Source organism: Coregonus lavaretus (genome assembly GCF_964263955.1).
Source record: "Coregonus lavaretus genome assembly, chromosome: 30".
NCBI lineage: Eukaryota > Metazoa > Chordata > Actinopteri > Salmoniformes > Salmonidae > Coregonus > Coregonus lavaretus.
In genome coordinates this window covers 17,168,203-17,186,984 of record NC_140017.1, presented here as the reverse complement: position 1 = coordinate 17,186,984, position 18,782 = coordinate 17,168,203, and the positions used below count along the sequence as shown (strand labels likewise).

The following is an 18,782-nucleotide window of genomic DNA, read 5'->3' as shown; positions in this document are numbered from 1 at the left end:
TGATTACACAGGAGACGCATGTTGAGCATATCACCTTCACAACCCCAATTTTTCATGGCCGCAGAGGGTTCTTACGGAGTGGTGAGTGTCTGGGTAGGTGTCTAGGTGTTTCCGTTGGTGCGACCATGGTGGAAAGTCCAGACGGTACCCCCACCGTGTGCATTCCCCCCGAATACCATGATCTGGCGCTCACGTTTTTCAACACGGAATTTACTAAATTACCACCTCATCAGGAGGGGGATTGCACGATAAACCTTCGGGTAGATGTTGTACCTCCCAGGAATCATGTGTATCCCCTGTCGCAGGCTGAAACGGAGGCTATGGAAACATACGTCACCGAGTCCCTGCGCCAGGGGTATAAACGTCCCTCCACTTCACCTGCTTCCTCGAGTTTCTTCTTTGCGAAGAAGAAAGATGGCGGTTTATGCCCGTGCATTGATTATCGACCACTGAATAAGGTGACGGTACGATTTAGTTATCCTCTTCCCCTCATTCCTTCAGTGATTGAGTCAATGCATGGGGCCCGTTTTTTCACGAAATTAGACCTCAGGAGTGCCTACAACCTGGTGCGTATTCGGGAAGGGGATGAGTGGAAAACAGCATTCAGCACAACCTCAGGGCATTATGAATACCTGGTGATGCCCTACGGTTTGATGAATGCTCCATCCGTTTTCCAGTCCTTTGTGAACAAGTTGTTTTGGGACATGCTTGGTCACGGTGTGGTGGTCTACATCGGAATAGACATCCTGGTGTATTCCGCTACGCGCGCCGAGCATGTGTCCCTGGTTCGCAAGGTACTGGTCCGACTGCTGGAGAATGATCTTCATGTCAAGGCAGAGAAGTGTGAGTTTTTCCAGCAGTCAATCTCCTTCCTCGGATACCGCATTACTACCACAGGTGTGGAGATGGAGGGAGATCGCATTTCAGCCGTGTGTAATTGGCCGACTCCAACCACGGTGAAGGAGGTGCAGCGCTTCCTTGGCTTTGCCAACTACTATCAGAGGTTTATTCGGGGCTTTGGCAAGGTTGCAGCTCCCATTAACTTCTTGTTGAAGGGTGGGCCGTCCCGGCTCCGCTGGTCTGCTGAGGCTGATTTGGCCTTCAGTAGATTGCGTGGTCTGTTCACCTCAGCCCCGGTACTGGCTCACCCCGATTCATCACTACCGTTCGTAGTGGAGGTGGATGCGTCCGAGGTAGGGATAGGCGCTGTCTTATCCCAGCACTCGGGTTTGATTTCACACTCTCATAAATTCCGGGTACGAAGAACGTGAAGGCAGACGCACTGTCTCGGCTGTATGACACAGAGGAGAGGCCCAGAGACAACACCCCCATACTCCCGGCCTCATGCATTGTGGCGCCGGTAGTATGGGCGATGGACGCATATATAGTGCAGGCATTACGCACAGATCCATCTCCAATGAAGTGTCCAGCTGGGCTGCAGTACGTGCCTGCGCTTATCCGTGATCGTATGATCTACTGGGCACACACGGCACCCTCCTCTGGTCATCCAGGTATCGGTCGTACAATGCGCTGCCTGACCGAGAAGTACTGGTGGCCTACCTTGGCTAAGGACGTGAGGGTGTATGTTTCCTCCTGCTCATTGTGCGCCCAGAGTAAGGCACCTAGGCACCTCCCAGCGGGTAAGCTACAACCTTTACCAGTTCCACAATGACCATGGTCTCAACTTAGTATTGATTTTCTTACTGATCTTCCCCTCTCCCAAGGTAACACCACTATCCTGGTTGTTGTGGATCTCTTTTCGAAGTCCTGCCACCTCCTTCGTCTGCCCTGTCTTCCCACGGCCCTACAAACTGCGGAGGCTCTGTTTACTCACGTCTTCTGGCACTACGGGGTACCAGAGGATATAGTGTCCGACCGAGGTCCCCAGTTCATGTCTAGAATCTGTAAGGCGTTCATGGAACGTCTGGGGGTCTCAGTCAGCCTGACCTCTGGATTTCACCCCGAGAGTAATGGGCCGGTGGAAAGGGTGAATCAAGATGCGGACCTACTATCAGGACCGACCGGGGGAGTGGTCGGTGTTCCTGCCATGGGCAGAATACGCTCAGAACTCTCTCCGCCACTCCTCTACTAACCTAACACCCTTCCAATGTGTTTTGGGTTACCAACCGCTCCTGGCACCATGGCACCAGAGCCAGACCGGGGCTCCTGCGGTGGATGAACAGTTTCGGTTCGCGGAGGAGACTTGGGACGCTGCCCACATTCGACTCCAGCGCGCCGTGCATCGTTAGAAGGCGAACGCTGACCGCCACCGCAGGGAGGCCCCGGTTTTCATACCGGGGGATCAGGTCTGGCTCTCGACCCGGAATATACCCCTCCGTCTGCCCTGCTGGAAGCTGAGCCCGCAGTTTGTGGGGCCGTTTAAAGTCCTGAGGAGGATAAACGAGGTTACATACAGGTTGTTACTCCCCCCTGGTTACCGTATTAACCCCTCGTTTCATGTATCCCTCCTCAGGCCAGTGGTAGCTGGTCCGCTCCAGGAATCTGAGGTACGGGAGGTTCCTCCACCTCCTCTGGACATCGAGGGGGCCCCGGCGTAATCGGTTCATTCCATACTGGATTCGAGGCGTCGGGTGGGGGGCCTTCAGTATCTTGTGGAGTGGGAGGGGTACGGTCCGGAGGAACGGTGCTGGGTCCCAAGGAGGGACATCCTCGAACCCTCCCTGTTGAGGGATTTCCACCGTCGCCATCCGACGCCCTGCTCCGCGTCCTCCTGGCCGTCCCCGAGGCCGGGGTTGGCGCACTGCTGGAGCCGCGCGTCAAGGCGGGGGTACTGTCACGACTTCCGCCGAGGCTGCCTCCCCTCCTTGTTTGGGCAGGTTTCGGCGTTCGTCGTCACCGGCTAACTAGCTACTGCCGATCCCATTCTCATCACTCCACTTGTCATGTCTTGTCTTGTCAATCACACACACCTGGTGCTCATTCCCCTAATTAGTATGTGTATACAGTGGGGAAAAAATGTATTTAGTCAGCCACCAATTGTGCAAGTTCTCCCACTTAAAAAGATGAGAGAGGCCTGTAATGTTCATCATAGGTACACGTCAACTATGACAGACAAAATGAGAAAAAATATCCAGAAAATCACATTGTAGGATTTTTAATGAATTTATTTGCAAATTATGGTGGAAAATAAGTATTTGGTCAATAACAAAAGTTTCTCAATACTTTGTTATATACCCTTTGTTGGCAATGACACAGATCAAACGTTTTCTGTAAGTCTTCACAAGGTTTTCACACACTGTTGCTGGTATTTTGGCCCATTCCTCCATGTAGATCTCCTCTAGAGCAGTAATGTTTTGGGGCTGTCGCTGGGCAACACGGACTTTCAACTCCCTCCAAAGATTTTCTATGGGGTTGAGATCTGGAGACTGGCTAGGCCACTCCAGGACCTTGAAATGCTTCTTACGAAGCCACTCCTTCGTTTCCCGGGCGGTGTGTTTGTGATCATTGTCATGCTGAAAGACCCAGCCACGTTTCATCTTCAATGCCCTTGCTGATGGAAGGAGGTTTTCACTCAAAATCTCACGATACATGGCCCCATTCATTCTTTCCTTTACACGGATCAGTCGTCCTGGTCCCTTTGCAGAAAAACAGCCCCAAAGCATGACGTTTCCACCCCCATGCTTCACAGTACGTATGGTGTTCTTTGGATGCAACTCAGCATTCTTTGTCCTCCAAACACGACGAGTTGAGTTTTTACCAAAAAGTTCTATTTTGGTTTCATCTGACCATATGACATTCTCCCAATCCTCTTCTGGATCATCCGAATGCACTCTAGCAAACTTCAGACGGGCCTGGACATGTACTGGCTTAAGCAGGGGGACACGTCTGCCACTGCAGGATTTGAGTCCCTGGTGGCGTAGTGTGTTACTGATGGTAGGCTTTGTTACTTTGGTCCCAGCTCTCTGCAGGTCATTCACTAGGTCCCCCCGTGTGGTTCTGGGATTTTTGCTCACCGTTCTTGTGATCATTTTGACACCACGGGGTGAGATCTTGCGTGGAGCCCCAGATCGAGGGAGATTATCAGTGGTCTTGTATGTCTTCCATTTCCTAATAATTGCTCCCACAGTTGATTTCTTCAAACCAAGCTGCTTACCTATTGCAGATTCAGTATTCCCAGCCTGGTGCAGGTCTACAATTTTGTTTCTGGTGTCCTTTGACAGCTCTTTGGTCTTGGACATAGTGGAGTTTGGAGTGTGACTGTTTGAGGTTGTGGACAGGTGTCTTTTATACTGATAACAAGTTCAAACAGGTGCCATTAATACAGGTAACGAGTGGAGGACAGAGGAGCCTCTTAAAGAAGAAGTTACAGGTCTGTGAGAGCCAGAAATCTTGCTTGTTTGTAGGTGACCAAATACTTATTTTCCACCATAATTTGCAAATAAATTCATAAAAAATCCTACAATGTGATTTTCAGGATTTTTTTCTCTCAATTTGTCTGTCATAGTTGACGTGTACCTATGATGAAAATTACAGGCCTCTCTCATCTTTTTAAGTGGGAGAACTTGCACAATTGGTGGCTGACTAATAACTTTTTCCCCCACTGTAAGCGTTCCCTCTGTTCCCCTTGTCTTTGTGAGTGATTGTATTTGTGAGAGCGAGTAGCTCGGTTGAGCTACTCTTCCATTTGTTATTGCCAAGGTGGAATATTTCCCTTGTGATAGTTTCATTTTGACGCTGGGTGCGTTTTATTTATGTAAACGGAATAAACTCTGGACTTCGGTGTTTTACCTCCTGCGCCTCACTCCTTCATTCACACCTCGTCACAGCACCACTTTTCCGTTATAAACAAGTAATTTTTTTCATTTCACTTCACGAATTTGGTCTATTTTGTGTATGTCCATTACATGAAATCCAAATAAAAATCTATTTAAATTACAGGTTGTAATGCAACAAAATAGGAAAAACGCCAAGGGGGATGAATACTTTTGCAAGGCACTGTACGTCATATCCCAGCGATAATGCCTTGCATTAAGCCTGGGCAGGGTTGGGCAGATTACTTGAAAAATGTAATCCGTTAATGATTACAGTTACATTAAAAATTAAGTAATCAGGAATGTAATGGATTACTCAAAATGATTAATGTAATCCGATTGCATTTTATTACTTTTGGATTACTTTCACTCCTAACACCAGACATTTTAAAACATTTAAAAACATTAATCTAATTCAGCATTTTTTCATTTAGAAACATGAGTATTTCCAAATTGGGGACTAGTGTGCTATCTATTCTATGTGTAAGAGCATAGTCACATGGCTCCATACTAAAATGTTCAGTTGGTGGCACCAGCTAATGATTTGGTTGCACCACATTTACAGTGGGGTCACACAATAAAAAAAATTAGTAGCCTCAGCGTCTTATAAAGTAATTCAAAGTATATAATTAACAAGTGTACTAGACTACTAAAATGGTATGATTCAAGAACCAGTGATTGGCATATATGTGGGGTTTGACAACTAGGCAATTGTTATTATTTTACTATAAAAATATTTTTCCAGAATTTTCTGATGTTTTTACATTTACATTTACATTTACGTCATTTAGCAGACACTCTTATCCAGAGTGACTCACAAATAGGTGCATTCACCTTATAGCCAGTGGGATAACCACTTTACAATGTTTGTTTTTTTATTGTTTTTTTTTGGGGGGGGGGGGGGGGGTTGGAGTAAAGGGGGGAGGGGGGGGGGGGGGTAGAAGGATTACTTTATCCTATCCCAGGTATTCCTTAAAGAGGTGGGGTTTCAAATGTCTCCGGAAGGTGGTGAGTGACTCCGCTGTCCTGGCGTCGTGAGGGAGCTTGTTCCACCATTGGGGTGCCAGAGCAGCGAACAGTTTTGACCGGGCTGAGCGGGAACTATGCTTCCGCAGAGGTAGGGGAGCCAGCAGGCCAGAGGTGGATGAGATTCATTTGTCTACATATTTTTTGGCACTAATATCACATAGGCTAATTCATTTGGGGCTAATTCACCACCTGAGGAAGTGGTTAGCTAGATCGCTAACTAAATATAGCCTATAACTGATAGTTAGCCGTCTTATTGATATCTAACAGTAAGTGTAATGTGTAGGCCTATGCACCCACTTTGAATGGCCTATGCACCCACCTATTTAATATTGCCCTTTGTTCAATATTTGATACAATTCAGACCAGAAATCTGTGACCCTTATCTCTTGAACAGCAACAATAGTGGTTGCTTTCTGGTGGCTTAACTTACCCCAAGGCAAATATTTTGACAATATTAGCCCACACAGCTACAACGATACACGTTCATGCTAGGTTTAGGACCTCAAATTGAAGCTTATAGAGACCCCAAATGATGCATAGAACAATTTGAATTATCTACTTAGTGGCTTTCTGTTTGAACTCTGACCTCTGTACAGGGAATCTGGAACAGCATACATGCCCCTTACAGTCCCAGACACCATCACCACCTGGGAGACAGAGGCATTCTGCCTGGCCCCTGGTGGCTTCGGTCTGGCTCCTCCGGTGGAGATCATTGTCTTCCAGCCCTTCTTCCTAGAGCTCACCCTGCCCTACTCCATCATCCGTGGAGAGCACTTTGAGCTGAAGGCCACTGTGTTCAACTACCTGTCCAAGTGCATCATGGTACGGCACTGCATCATGATCGTTTCTTGAGTTGTTTCTTAAGTTGTATAAAATCTTGTGTTTTGTTTTGTTGCAGTTTGTCTAGTCAGTGTTTATAAAAAAAAAAATGTAGATCCAGGGTATCATTCTTGGGTTTTCCATGTTTTGTTTAAATTGTTCCTATTTGGCAGGTTTCTGTGACTCCGGCTCACTCCTTAGACTACACTCTCACACCCTTGAATGATGCCCAGTACTCATCATGCTTGTGTGCCAATGGACAAAAGACCTTCAGTTGGACAATGGCACCATCTGTCCTGGGTAAGTCATCAGTCTTCATTCAAACGTTCAAACAGCAGAATGGATGTCAACCTGAGTTGTGTACTCTCAGTCACCGTATTGGATGTTGTGTAACCTGTGCTGCACTCTGTCTGTCAATGTGTGTGTAGGGGATTTGAACGTGTCCGTTAGTGCAGAGGCTGTCCAGTCCCACGCTGCATGTGACAATGAAATTGTGAATGTACCAGAGAGAGGACGCATCGACACAGTCACACATAGCCTGCTGGTGAAGGTATGTAGTCTCCTGCTGTGGTGAAACATACTGCTGTACAGATACCATCTAGTGTAACTGCCTTTGACTGAAAATAATCTCCTCTCCTCTCAGGCGGAGGGAACAGAGAAGACCGACACCTACAACTGGTTGCTATGTCCAACTGGTCAGTAAAGCGTGAACTTTGAATGTTCAATGTAGTGAAGTGAATTTTATTAATGTGATGACTGTTATTTATTGAATCAACTAACTATGTTTAATTGTCACTCGATTAAATTAATCATGTAACAATTAACTCATTAGGATTTGGGGCACCACGGAATAAGTTGTTTATAGAGTTACCATCTCCCGAATGTAACTCTAAAATATACATATGTTACATATCGATAACAGTCACTTATTAATCATTACCTCATATCAGTCTCATTCTGAATGTCGCATAATCCTTGGATCCGCAAGAACCCCAACCTTACTTATGAGTCAGCAATACACAAATTTGCTTAATTATTTATTTACTAGCTAACTAAATAATAACACAGAATACATACATACTTAATACATGAGAAAAGGTCCCTAGCGGACAAACAACATTATGACTGCTTGGTTATCAAAGGAAAGGGAGGGGTAGATAAAGAAGGCGGGAGAGAGGGACAAAGAGAGTCAAACTTATCGTATAACATTTAGAAACTATGCTCCACATTAATCCGAATACTTAGCACCCTAACCACCGCCCATTCGGAGAAAAATTAATGAATGTATTTACGTGTCTGTCTTTGTTTGTCGTCTCTCTGTAGAAACCAATCACTCCTATGGGGAAGGTGTTGATGAGAGCCACAGATCCACGCTTTCTGATCTAAATGTACATTTTGTTACCAAGGCTTTTTATCCTTGGATAAAAAGGGGGCGTTCCATCACGCCAACACAATGTCTGTGCTCCCTTGGGGCGTGGTTACTGACTGGGCAAAAGTTTATATGAAAAACAATTATCTCATTAGAAGACTAAAATCACATTCCTATCTTCACCAAAATACTCTCATCTTTAATCATATATTTTATACAACATTTGGGTGTAAACTTGATAGATAGAATGTGTACATTCTCCGAGTTACAGTTATTTATTGATACCATCCTTAATGACATCACAAAATAATAAACAATATGACATCATTGTTCTTTAGGTCCCCACTGACCATTCTTAACATTCGGATGATATAAATATTGTTCCAATGTTAGCTGATCTGAGGCCTTTGGATCCTCAGCCAGGAGAGTCATGACATCACTTTGGTTGAACTGATCATCTCCATTCATCTTATCATCTGTGTCCATAGGAGAAGCTCTGACAGAGGATGTGGAACTGCAACTCCCCAAGAATGTGGTGGATGGATCTGATCGAATGTCCCTCTCAGTCCTGGGTAAAATAAACCATTGTATTGTTTAGAGAGGCGTAGTGGTGGGAAAAGCAACCCTTCTCCAGTGATAACGCTGCTGTTTGCTATAGAGGACAGTCTTACAGAAGTCCCATGTTTCTCTGTAGGGGACATCCTGGGTCGGGCCCTCAAGAACCTGGATGGACTGTTGCAGATGCCATATGGGTGTGGAGAGCAGAATATGGCCCTCCTGGCCCCCAATATCTACATCCTGGAGTACCTGAGGAACACAGAGCAGCTCACTCCAGCAATTTGAGACAAGGCTACCAAGTTCCTCCACTAGTGGTAAGAGAGTCCCTCAAAATATGGATCGTATTGATTAGACACCAAACGGAAGAAAACAGGGCTGGATTTGTCCAATAAGAGCCCTTTTGTTTGTTTTCCGTTGAATAATTTAAAAAAAGTTTCACCACAGTGTGCCCTAATGACTACGACCCTGCTATCATGTAAATGATAGCGCTCCAGCATAGATGACATCACAGTGTCTTATCAACAGAGCATCACTGACCCAACACATGTAGGGACTTCCAGATGTTTCCCCACTGAAATCATTTGATCAGAGAATATTGAGGCTGCATCCCAAATGGGTTGGGGAGTAACTGATTACATCTAATCAGTTCCATGTCATCTGATTACAAAAAAATCAGCTACATTACCAGCAAAAACATTGTAATCAGATTACAGATACTTTTGAAAAACTAGATTATTACTAACTTTTAATTTGCTGAAAAAAAACACATTGACATCTTTCTGTTTTCTCGATGGATCCTTTTTTATCTTCTTATATGCCTCTTAAGGGGAAAGCAATCCAAAAGTAACAAAGTAATCAGATTACGTTACTGAGTTTGGGAAATCCAAAAGTTACGTTACTGATTACAGTTTTGGACAGGCAACTAGTAACTGTAACGGATTACCTTTAGAAAGTAATCTACCCAACCCTACCTATTCCCTAAATAGCGCACTAATTTTTTCCTGGCAAAAGTTGTGTACTTTATAGGGAATAGGGTGCCATTTGGGGCACACCTCTCAGTGACTATAAAAAACACATGGTCTCTTTGTTCTTCACTCTAAAAACACGCCGACAGGTTACCAAAGGCAGCTGAACTACAAGCATTTTGATGGTGCATACAGCACATTTGGACAAGGCTCGGGCAACACTTGGTGAGTATTGTGTTTTTCACCTACTGGTAAACACATTATAACTGTGTCTGTTTCAATTAAGTATTGACCAATCAAATGGCATTGTCTCTGACGGAGACCATGGATGTGACATAAGTTAAAATAAGCTGTCATTGCATGTAATGTCAAGCTCTAAGTCATGTTTATGACAACCTTATGTGGGTATTATGACGGGACATTCAAATCAAGTTCTCTTTCCTCAGGCTGACTGCTTTTGTCTTGAGATCCTTTGGCAAAGCACAGTCTTTCATCTATATTGACCCGGCAAAAATTGAGCAATCCAAGACTTGGTTAGAAAGTCGACAAGGCAAACATGGCTGTTTCATCAGATTGGGGAAACTCTTTAATAACAGAATGAAGGTATTTATATTGATAATAAACTGATAGAAGATGTAAGAAGATGTAGTTGTATGTCTTGTCAGACCAGCCATAAAATTGTGAATGATGATTTCAACAGAATTGTCTCAGGCTAAATACAGTTTATACACGTTTTAGTATTTTGACATTGTTTTGTAGGGTGGGGTGACAGATGAAGTCACACTGACGGCCTACATCACTGCTTCAATGCTGGAGCTCAACATGTCAGTGTCGGTAAGTAGCATCTCCACATAACCATTGTTTCTCACTACAACAATGTCCATTACAGGCAACTGAATTAGCCTCCTATATGAAGACTGTTGTGTACCTCTTACATCAACTGTCATCTACAATGTAATGAGTTGTGTATTGTGTATTTAAAATTGACAGTTAAATAATGTTTTTCTCTCAAAGTAGCCTATGCAATAAGTATAATAATGTGTTACCATAAGCAGATCTAAATGGTATTGTGCTGTTAAAACTGAGTAGGCTTAGTTACTACTGTAAACTGAAAAACTAGAAGTGCTTCAGCATGAATGTCTGTAGCCTAGTCCCAGATCTGTTTGTATTGTCATGCCAGTATCTTTCCAAGATGGCGTAGCAGTGCGGACGTGTTTTTTTCTGTGTCCTAGTGTAAATAGCCCGTTTTTTTGTCTATTTTGTATATATCTCTCAATTTTACTTTTCATTCTTTAACTAAATATACTTTCCTGCAACCCGCCTCACCCAACGTGGAAAGGATTCAATTATTTCTTTATATCTTTTATCAAGAACCTTAAGCTCAAACTAGTCTAGCTGCAACCGAATGGCTACATGCTATTAGCCACCGCTAGCGTCTTCACCATCGTCCGTGGCCTGCACTACCCACCAGCCAGCTCTAGCTCTAGCCTGGACAATTCGTGGGCCAGTCTGCACAGCGTGCTATCGACCCAGAGCATATCGGACTTTCTGCCGGAATCACTGGACCCTAGCGGTGGATCATCGCAACCAGCTAGCTGCAACCTGTTGTTGGCTAATTACCATTGCCCCGTAGCAAGCACCAGTTAGCCTTGAGCTAGCCTCGAGCCAGGCCCATCTCCCGGCTATCTACCTCTCTGTCAACCGGATGGGACCTCCTAGTGTTGACACTGAGCCCCGCCGATCCAACACGACTGGTTTGCCGACGAAATCGTCTGATGTGGTTTCAACAGGCTTCCCGTTACGATGTCGACCACGAAGATCCATCTGCTAGCCCCGGCCCGCTAGCACACGCAAACTACAACTGTGCTTCCTGCTCGCTGTGCTGAAGCACCAATTTGAACTGCTCTCGGACTCACATATTGCTGTTCACTGGACCTTATGATCACTCAGCTGCACAGCTGATGCCTGCTGGACTGTTCCTTTACACGGTACCCTGTCCTGTTAATTCTGTTTAGCCTCAGTCTCAGCCCAAAATGTATCGCCATTACCTGTTGTTGTCTTAGCTCTCTCTAATAACACCTGTGATTGCTTTAAGCCTCTCTCCCATGTCAATATGCCTTGCCTATTGCTGTTTGGGTTAGTTCTTATTATACAATTTCACTGTAGAACCCCAAATCCCTCTTAAACTGCCTCAAATAGTTCCTTTGTTCCACCCCCCATACACGCCGAGACCGGCTCAATCGGTGCCTCCAGTGATGCTATCTCTTTCATTGTTACCCAACGCTTAGGTTTACCTCAACTGTACTCATATCCTTCCAAATCCTTTTCTGTACATAATGCCCTGAATCTTTTCTACAACGCCCGGAAATCTGCCCCCTTTATTCTCTGTACCCAACGCACTAGAAGACCAGTTCTTAAAGCCTTTAGTCGTATCCTTATTCTACTCCTCCTCTGTTCTTCTGGTGATGTAGAGGTTAACCCAGGCCCTTCAGCCCCCAGTATCACTCCTACTCACCAGGAGCTATCATTTGTTGACTTCTGTAACCGTAAAAGCCTTGGTTTTCTGCACGTAAATATCAGAAGCCTCCTTCCTAAGTTTGAGTTATTCACTGCGTTAGCACACTCCGCCAACCTTTGATGTTCTAGCAGTGTCTGAATCCTGGCTTAGGAAGGCCACCAATAATTCTGAAATGTCCATCCCCAACTATAACATTTTCTGTCTAGATAGAACTGCCAAAGGGGGTGGAGTTGCAATCTACTGTAGAGAGCCTGCAGAGCTCTATCATACTATCCAGGTCTGTGCCCAAACAGTTTGAGGTTCTACTTCTAAAAATCCACCTTTCCAGAAATAAGTCTCTCACTGTTGCCGCTTGCTACAGACCCCCCTCAGCCCCCAGCTGTGCCCTGGACACCATATGTGAATTGATTGACCCCCATTTATCCTCAGAGTTCGTACTGCTTGGTGACCTAAATTGGGATATGCTTAACACCCCGGCCATCCTACAATCCAAACTAGATGCCCTCAATCTCACACAAATTATCAACAAACCTACCAGGTACAACCCTAAATCCGTAAACATGGGTACCCTCATAGATATCATCCTGACTAGCTTACCCTCTAAATACACCTCCGCTGTCTTCAACCAGGATCTCAGCGATCACTGCCTTATTGCCTGCGTCCGTAACGGGTCCGCGGTCAAACGACCATCCCTCATCACGGTCAAACGCTCCCTAAAACACTTCAGCGAGCAGGCCTTCCTAATTGACCTGGCCCAGGTATCCTGGATGGATATAGATCTCATTCCGTCAGTAGAGGATGCCTGGTTGTTCTTTAAAAGTAATTTCCTCTCAATCTTAAATAAACATGCCCCATTCAAAAAATACAGAACTAAGAACAGATATAGCCCCTGGTTCTCCTCAGACTTGACTGCCCTTGACCAGCACAAAAACATCCTGTGGCGTAATGCATTAGCATCAAATAGCCCCCGCGATATGCAACTTTTCAGGGAAGTTAGGAACCAATATACACAAGCAGTTAGGAAAGCAAAGGCTAACTTTTTCAAACAGAAATTTGCATCCTGTAGCACTAACTCCAAAAAGTTTTGGGACACTGTAAAGTCCATGGAGAATAAGAGCACTTCCTCCCAGCTGCCCACTGCACTGAGGCTAGGAAACACTATCACCACCGATAATCGAGAATTTCAACAAGCATTTTGCTACGGCTGGCCATGCTTTCCACCTGGCTACCACTACCCCGGCCACCAGCTCTACACCCTCCGCTGCAACTTGCCCACGCTCCCCCGCTTCTCCTTCACACAAATTCAGACAGCTGATGTTCTGAAAGAGCTGCAAAATCTGGACCCCTACAAATCATCTGGGCTAGACAATCTGGACCCTTTCTTTCTAAAACTAGCCGCCGAAATTGTCGCAACCCCTATTACTAGCCTGTTCAACCTCTCTTTCGTAACGTCTTTGACCCCCAGAGATTGGAAAGCTGCCGCGGTCATCCCCCTCTTCAAAGGGGGTGACACTCTAGATCCAAACTGTAACAGACCTATATCTATCCTGCCCTGCCTTTCGAAAGTTTTTGAAAGCCAAGTTAACAAACAGATCACCGACCATTTCGAATCCCACCGTACCTTCTCCGCTATGCAATCCGGTTTCCGAGCTGGTCATGGGTGCACTTCAGCCATGCTCAAGGTCCTAAATGATATTATAACCGCGATCGATAATAGACAGTACTGTGCAGCCGTCTTCATCGACCTGGCCAAGGCTTTCGACTCTGCATTCTTATTGGCAGACTAAATAGCCTTGGTTTCTCAAATGACTGCCTCGCCTGGTTCACCAATTACTTCTCAGATAGAGTTCAATGTGTCAAATCGGAGGGCCTGTTGTCTGGACCTATGACAGTCTCTATGGGGGTGCCACAGGGTTCAATTCTTGGGCCGACTCTTTTCTCCGTGTATATCAATGATGTCGCTCTTGCTGCTGGTGACTCTCAGATCCACCTCTACGCAGACGACACCATTTTGTATACATCTGGCCCTTCATTGGACACTGTGTTAACAAACCTCCAAAAGAGCTTCAATGCCATACAACACTCCTTCAGTAGCCTCCAACTGCTCTTAAACACTAGTAAAACTAAATGCATGCTCTTCAATCGAACGCTGCTGGCACCCGCCCACCCGACTAGAATCACTACTCTCGACGGGTCTGACCTAGAGTATGTGGACAACTACAAATACCTAGGTGTCTGGTTAGACTGTAAACTCTCCTTTCAGACTCACATTAAGAATCTCCAATCCAAAGTTAAATCTAGAATCGGTTTCCTATTTTGCAAAAAAACCTCCTTCACTCATGCTGCCAAACATGCCCTCGTAAAACTGACTATCCTACCGATCCTTGACTTCGGCGATGTCATTTACAAAATAGCCTCCAACACTCTACTCAGCAAATTGGATGTAGTCTATCACAGTGCCATCCATTTTGTCTCCAAAGCCCCATATACTACCCACCACTGTGACCTGTACGCTCTTGTTGGCTGGTCCTCACTACATATTCGTCGCCAAACCCACTGGCTCCAGGCCATCTATAAATCACTGCTAGGCAAATCCCCGCCTCATCTTAGCTCATTGGTCACCATAGCAACACCCACCCATAGTATGCGCTCCAGCAGGTATATCTCACTGGTCATCCCCAAAGCCATCACCTCCTTTGGCCGCCATTCCTTCCAGTTCTCTGCTGCCAATGACTGGAACAAATTGCAAAAATCTCTGAAGCTGGAGACTCTTATCTCCCTCACTAACTTTAAGCATCAGTTGTCAGAGCACCTTACCGATCACTGCACCTGTACACAGCCCATCTGAAATTAGCCCACCCAACTACCTCATCCCCATATTGTTATTTATTTTGCTCATTTGCACCCCAGTATCTCTATTTGCACATCATCTCTTGCACATCTATCATTCCAGTGTTAATACTAATTGTAATTATTTTGCACTATGGCCTATTTATTGCCTTACCTCCATAACTTGCTACATTTGCACACACTGTATATATATTTTCTGTTGTATTTTTGACTTTATGTTTTGTTTTACCCCATATGTAACTCTGTGTTGTTGTTTTTATCGCACTGCTTTGCTTTATCTTGGCCAGGTCGCAGTTGTAAATGAGAACTTGTTCTCAACTGTCTTGCCTGGTTAAATAAAGGTAAAAAAAACAAAAACATGTCTCTTAACGTGTTGCTCTGTTATTCTGTGCTCCAGGATCCTGTTGTGTATGGCAGCTTGTCTTGCCTGAGGAACTCCACCAGTGATTTGTCCAACACCTACACTACTGCTCTAATGGCCTACACCTTTACCCTGCCAGGGAACATGGAGACCCGGGCACAGCTTCTGCAGCACCTGGACACGATCGCATTACAAGAGGGTGAGACATATCCTGGTCCAAGATCTGTTTGTGCTATCATGACTTAATAGAGTTAGTCAATGGAGTAATCCCAATAGTGCAAACCCTCCACCCGCCTGGCTCTCCAAATATGCTCAAACAAACACCCAAAGCATTTTATAGAACACAAATACAATTTGAACTCAGTTTTTGTCAAAAAAATCATTGTGGGGGTCAGAGAAGAACTGTGTATCCTGTATAGTGATGAATAAGCTAGCCCCTATTTTCTCTCTCTGTGTGTTTGTGTGTGTTTGTGTCTGTGTGTGTGTGCGCGCGTGCGCGCTCCTCGTCCCTCAGGGGGTCTCCTGCACTGGACTCAGACCTCCTCAGAGACCTCAGCCTCCCTGGCAGTGGAGATCAGCTCCTACGTTCTGCTGGCTTCCCTCAGTGCCTCCCCTCTGTCTACCACTGACCTGGGCTACGCCTCCCGCATCGTCAGGTGGCTGGTGAGGCAGCAGAACGCCTACGGAGGCTTCTCCTCCACACAGGTATACTTCCAAAACACCTCTGGTCCGAAATGGCACCCTGTGCTGTGCACTAGTAATGAGGCATTATTACCTTGACTTTTACCAGATCACAGGCATGTGTGTGCTTCTTGTCATGTCAAGCCTGATGAGTCTAACTTCCACTGAAATGGAGCCTAGAAATCATAATGGATGGAAATGGGAAATAGTCACTCTATGAACTGACCAATGTAAAAATCGACCCTTTCTGTAAAATGTGATAGTTTCATTCTTTTTGAACAGATTTGTCTGTGTTCTATTGGTGTTTAGGACACAGTGGTGGCCCTCCAGGCCCTAGCACTCTACTCCACCAGGGTGTTCAGTAGAGAGGGCACCAGCACAGTGACAGTACAGTCTCCCAGTGGGGGACAGCACCTTTTCGAAGTTAACCAAAACAACAAGCTTCTCTACCAGGAGAGGGCGCTGCAGGACACAGAAGGGAAGTACAGTGTGGAAGTGAAGGGCAGTGCTTGTGCCTCAGTGCAGGTCAGTGAATACACATCTCTCCTCCCAATCCTATGTTGCCAAAATATGGTTTAATCTATTTCTAAAGCTACAGTCTGGGAATGTTTTTTCTGCAAAACAGCAGCCCTGTGCCACTTGATTTGGTATACAGCTGAGGCAGTGGAGGCTGCTGAGGGGAGGACGACACATAATAATGGGTGGAACACAGTAAATGGAATAGCATCAAACACATGGACACCATGTGTTTGATGTATTTGCTACCATTCCACTAATGCCGCTCCAGCCATTACCACGAGCCTGTCCTCCCCAATTAAGGTGCCACCAACCTCCTATGAGCTGAGGGATGGGGCTGGGGAAATGTAACTCCTCAAGAACCATTGTTATATTCTTCAAGACTCAATGGTTACAATTGAAGAATTGAAGTAACCATCATACAGATATCCAGAGCCCAGACTGTTGATTGAAGAAGCCTCTCCTGACTTTTTCTATTTTTCTTTCCCAGGTGGCGCTCCACTACAACATCCCTACTCCTACTGACAGCACAACGCTCAGCATCAAGGTGAAGCCAGAGGTCGACTGCAACAGCAACTCTTTGAGACCCAGAGTCACGCTAAAACTTCAATCTCAGTAAGAATGAATGGCCATTTGCATTCACAAAAGCATTCTTTGAATAGATTTATCAATAACACTCCAAAGTGTTATTATGGAGCATGTCTTCCAGAATGGACTTGGCCCAAATTACTTGGTTTCCTATTGGAAAGGTTGGTGGCACCTTAATTGGCGAGAACGGGCTCGTGGTAATGGCTGGAGCGGAATAGGTGGAATTGTATCAAATACATCAAACACATGGTTTCCAGCTGTTTGATGCAATTCCATTCCAGCCATTATTATGAGCCGTCCTCCCCTCAGCAGCCTCCACTGGTTTCTACCTAGGCTTGGATCAGTAACAGTTTGAAAACATATCAGGCAACCTGGTCTTTTTATGGTTAAAATAATCAAACTAGTTTAATTAGTTTGTTTATTGTTTATCAAAATCAAACTTTGATATCACAGGCATCTCTTTGCTTTCACAGATATCATGGAAAGGAGCTGACCACCAATATGATTATAGTGGATTTGAAAATGCTGTCTGGTTTTGCCCCAGACCCAGAGTCTTTGGGGAGGGTGAGTTTTTTAAATAATATACGTTTATGGTGTTACCTGTGACCTTTCTCCATGTAGCTCTTGCCTCTCATCTGTGAACCTTTCTGATACTGACCTTTTTTGTCTATAGAATAACTATCTTCAAAGTAATGACTCGGGACGTCGGTTGTAAGATGAAAGCTTATTTTTTGTAATAATACTGGTTCACGTTACATTTTGCCACGTTAGATTCTAAAAAACAATAAAAGAAAGTTGCTAGGAAATCACTTGTCACTTGTACATAACTGGCGCGTTCCCATCTTTGTTACTTCCTGTCGCAAGGCATTCTGGTATTTGCAGTCAATAGCGTAATCCAATACTAACCAATACAACAGAAATATGTACATACTGTAGTTCATTCAATCTCCATCACATGAATTCTAATACAATTACTATTGTACATACAATATGTAAATAACTGTAAAATAAAAATATATTTAGATACAGCTCAATAAATTAACAGTAAACATTAACTCTGTAACCCATTAAAGTTACAACATTGTCGATGCAATATGAATGATCAGTGAATGGCTTGTCTTCACAGCTGAGAGGTTCACTTCTAGTGGATCGTGTCGATACTAAAGATGACCATGTGTTAATGTACTTGAGAGAGGTGAGACCAAACCATCCATCAGTTTGAAACAGTGCACATAACACTCAATGTAATGGAATTAATTTGTGTGGAATGTCCTTCAAAGTCAGCAAAGCTGAAATTACACTTCTGCTTGGAGGGTTTAAATACTTGTAACCAAAATGCTTTTTTTTTCTCCCAACAGTTACCGTCACTATTCCTACCTTTCAACCACACCCTGGACATCATACAGGAGCTCCCAGTACAGAATCTAAAGCCAGCGGTGGTCAAGATCTACGACTACTACCAGCCAAGTAAGTTTATATCTAACTTTCCCCAATATGTATTTTTCCCTCTGCTTTTTAGTAACATTTAGTTAACTTGTGTTCATTTAGTGAGACTTACCTGTATTTTTGGTTTTATTCAGGTGACCAGGCAGAGACAGAATATGTCTTCCCTTGCAAGTAGCGGTTACAAGCTGGTGAACTATCTGGAATTATTGGTAATTTTATATAGCTGGCCTGACCCATATACGATATGTGATATACATGATTTAGTTAACTGGGTCAATATTCCTTTATTAATTTTACCTAAATGCTTGTT

The 18,782-nt window shown here is 44.7% G+C and overlaps 1 pseudogene across 1 annotated transcript in view; it reads left to right on the top strand.

Annotated features, from left to right (window-relative positions):
• Positions 1–18,782, top strand: part of LOC311105478 (alpha-2-macroglobulin-like) — a 44,346-nt pseudogene that overhangs the window by 25,399 nt on the left and 165 nt on the right. Inside the window, exons 19-35 of the transcript XR_014615847.1 lie at positions 6,398–6,623; positions 6,794–6,920; positions 7,049–7,170; positions 7,264–7,315; positions 8,478–8,561; positions 8,684–8,861; positions 9,662–9,737; positions 9,959–10,115; positions 10,272–10,346; positions 15,278–15,440; positions 15,756–15,946; positions 16,232–16,447; positions 16,929–17,053; positions 17,500–17,590; positions 18,153–18,221; positions 18,385–18,493; positions 18,607–18,681. The product of XR_014615847.1 is annotated as an alpha-2-macroglobulin-like (transcript). The remainder of the gene's footprint in view (positions 1–6,397; positions 6,624–6,793; positions 6,921–7,048; positions 7,171–7,263; positions 7,316–8,477; positions 8,562–8,683; positions 8,862–9,661; positions 9,738–9,958; positions 10,116–10,271; positions 10,347–15,277; positions 15,441–15,755; positions 15,947–16,231; positions 16,448–16,928; positions 17,054–17,499; positions 17,591–18,152; positions 18,222–18,384; positions 18,494–18,606; positions 18,682–18,782) is intronic.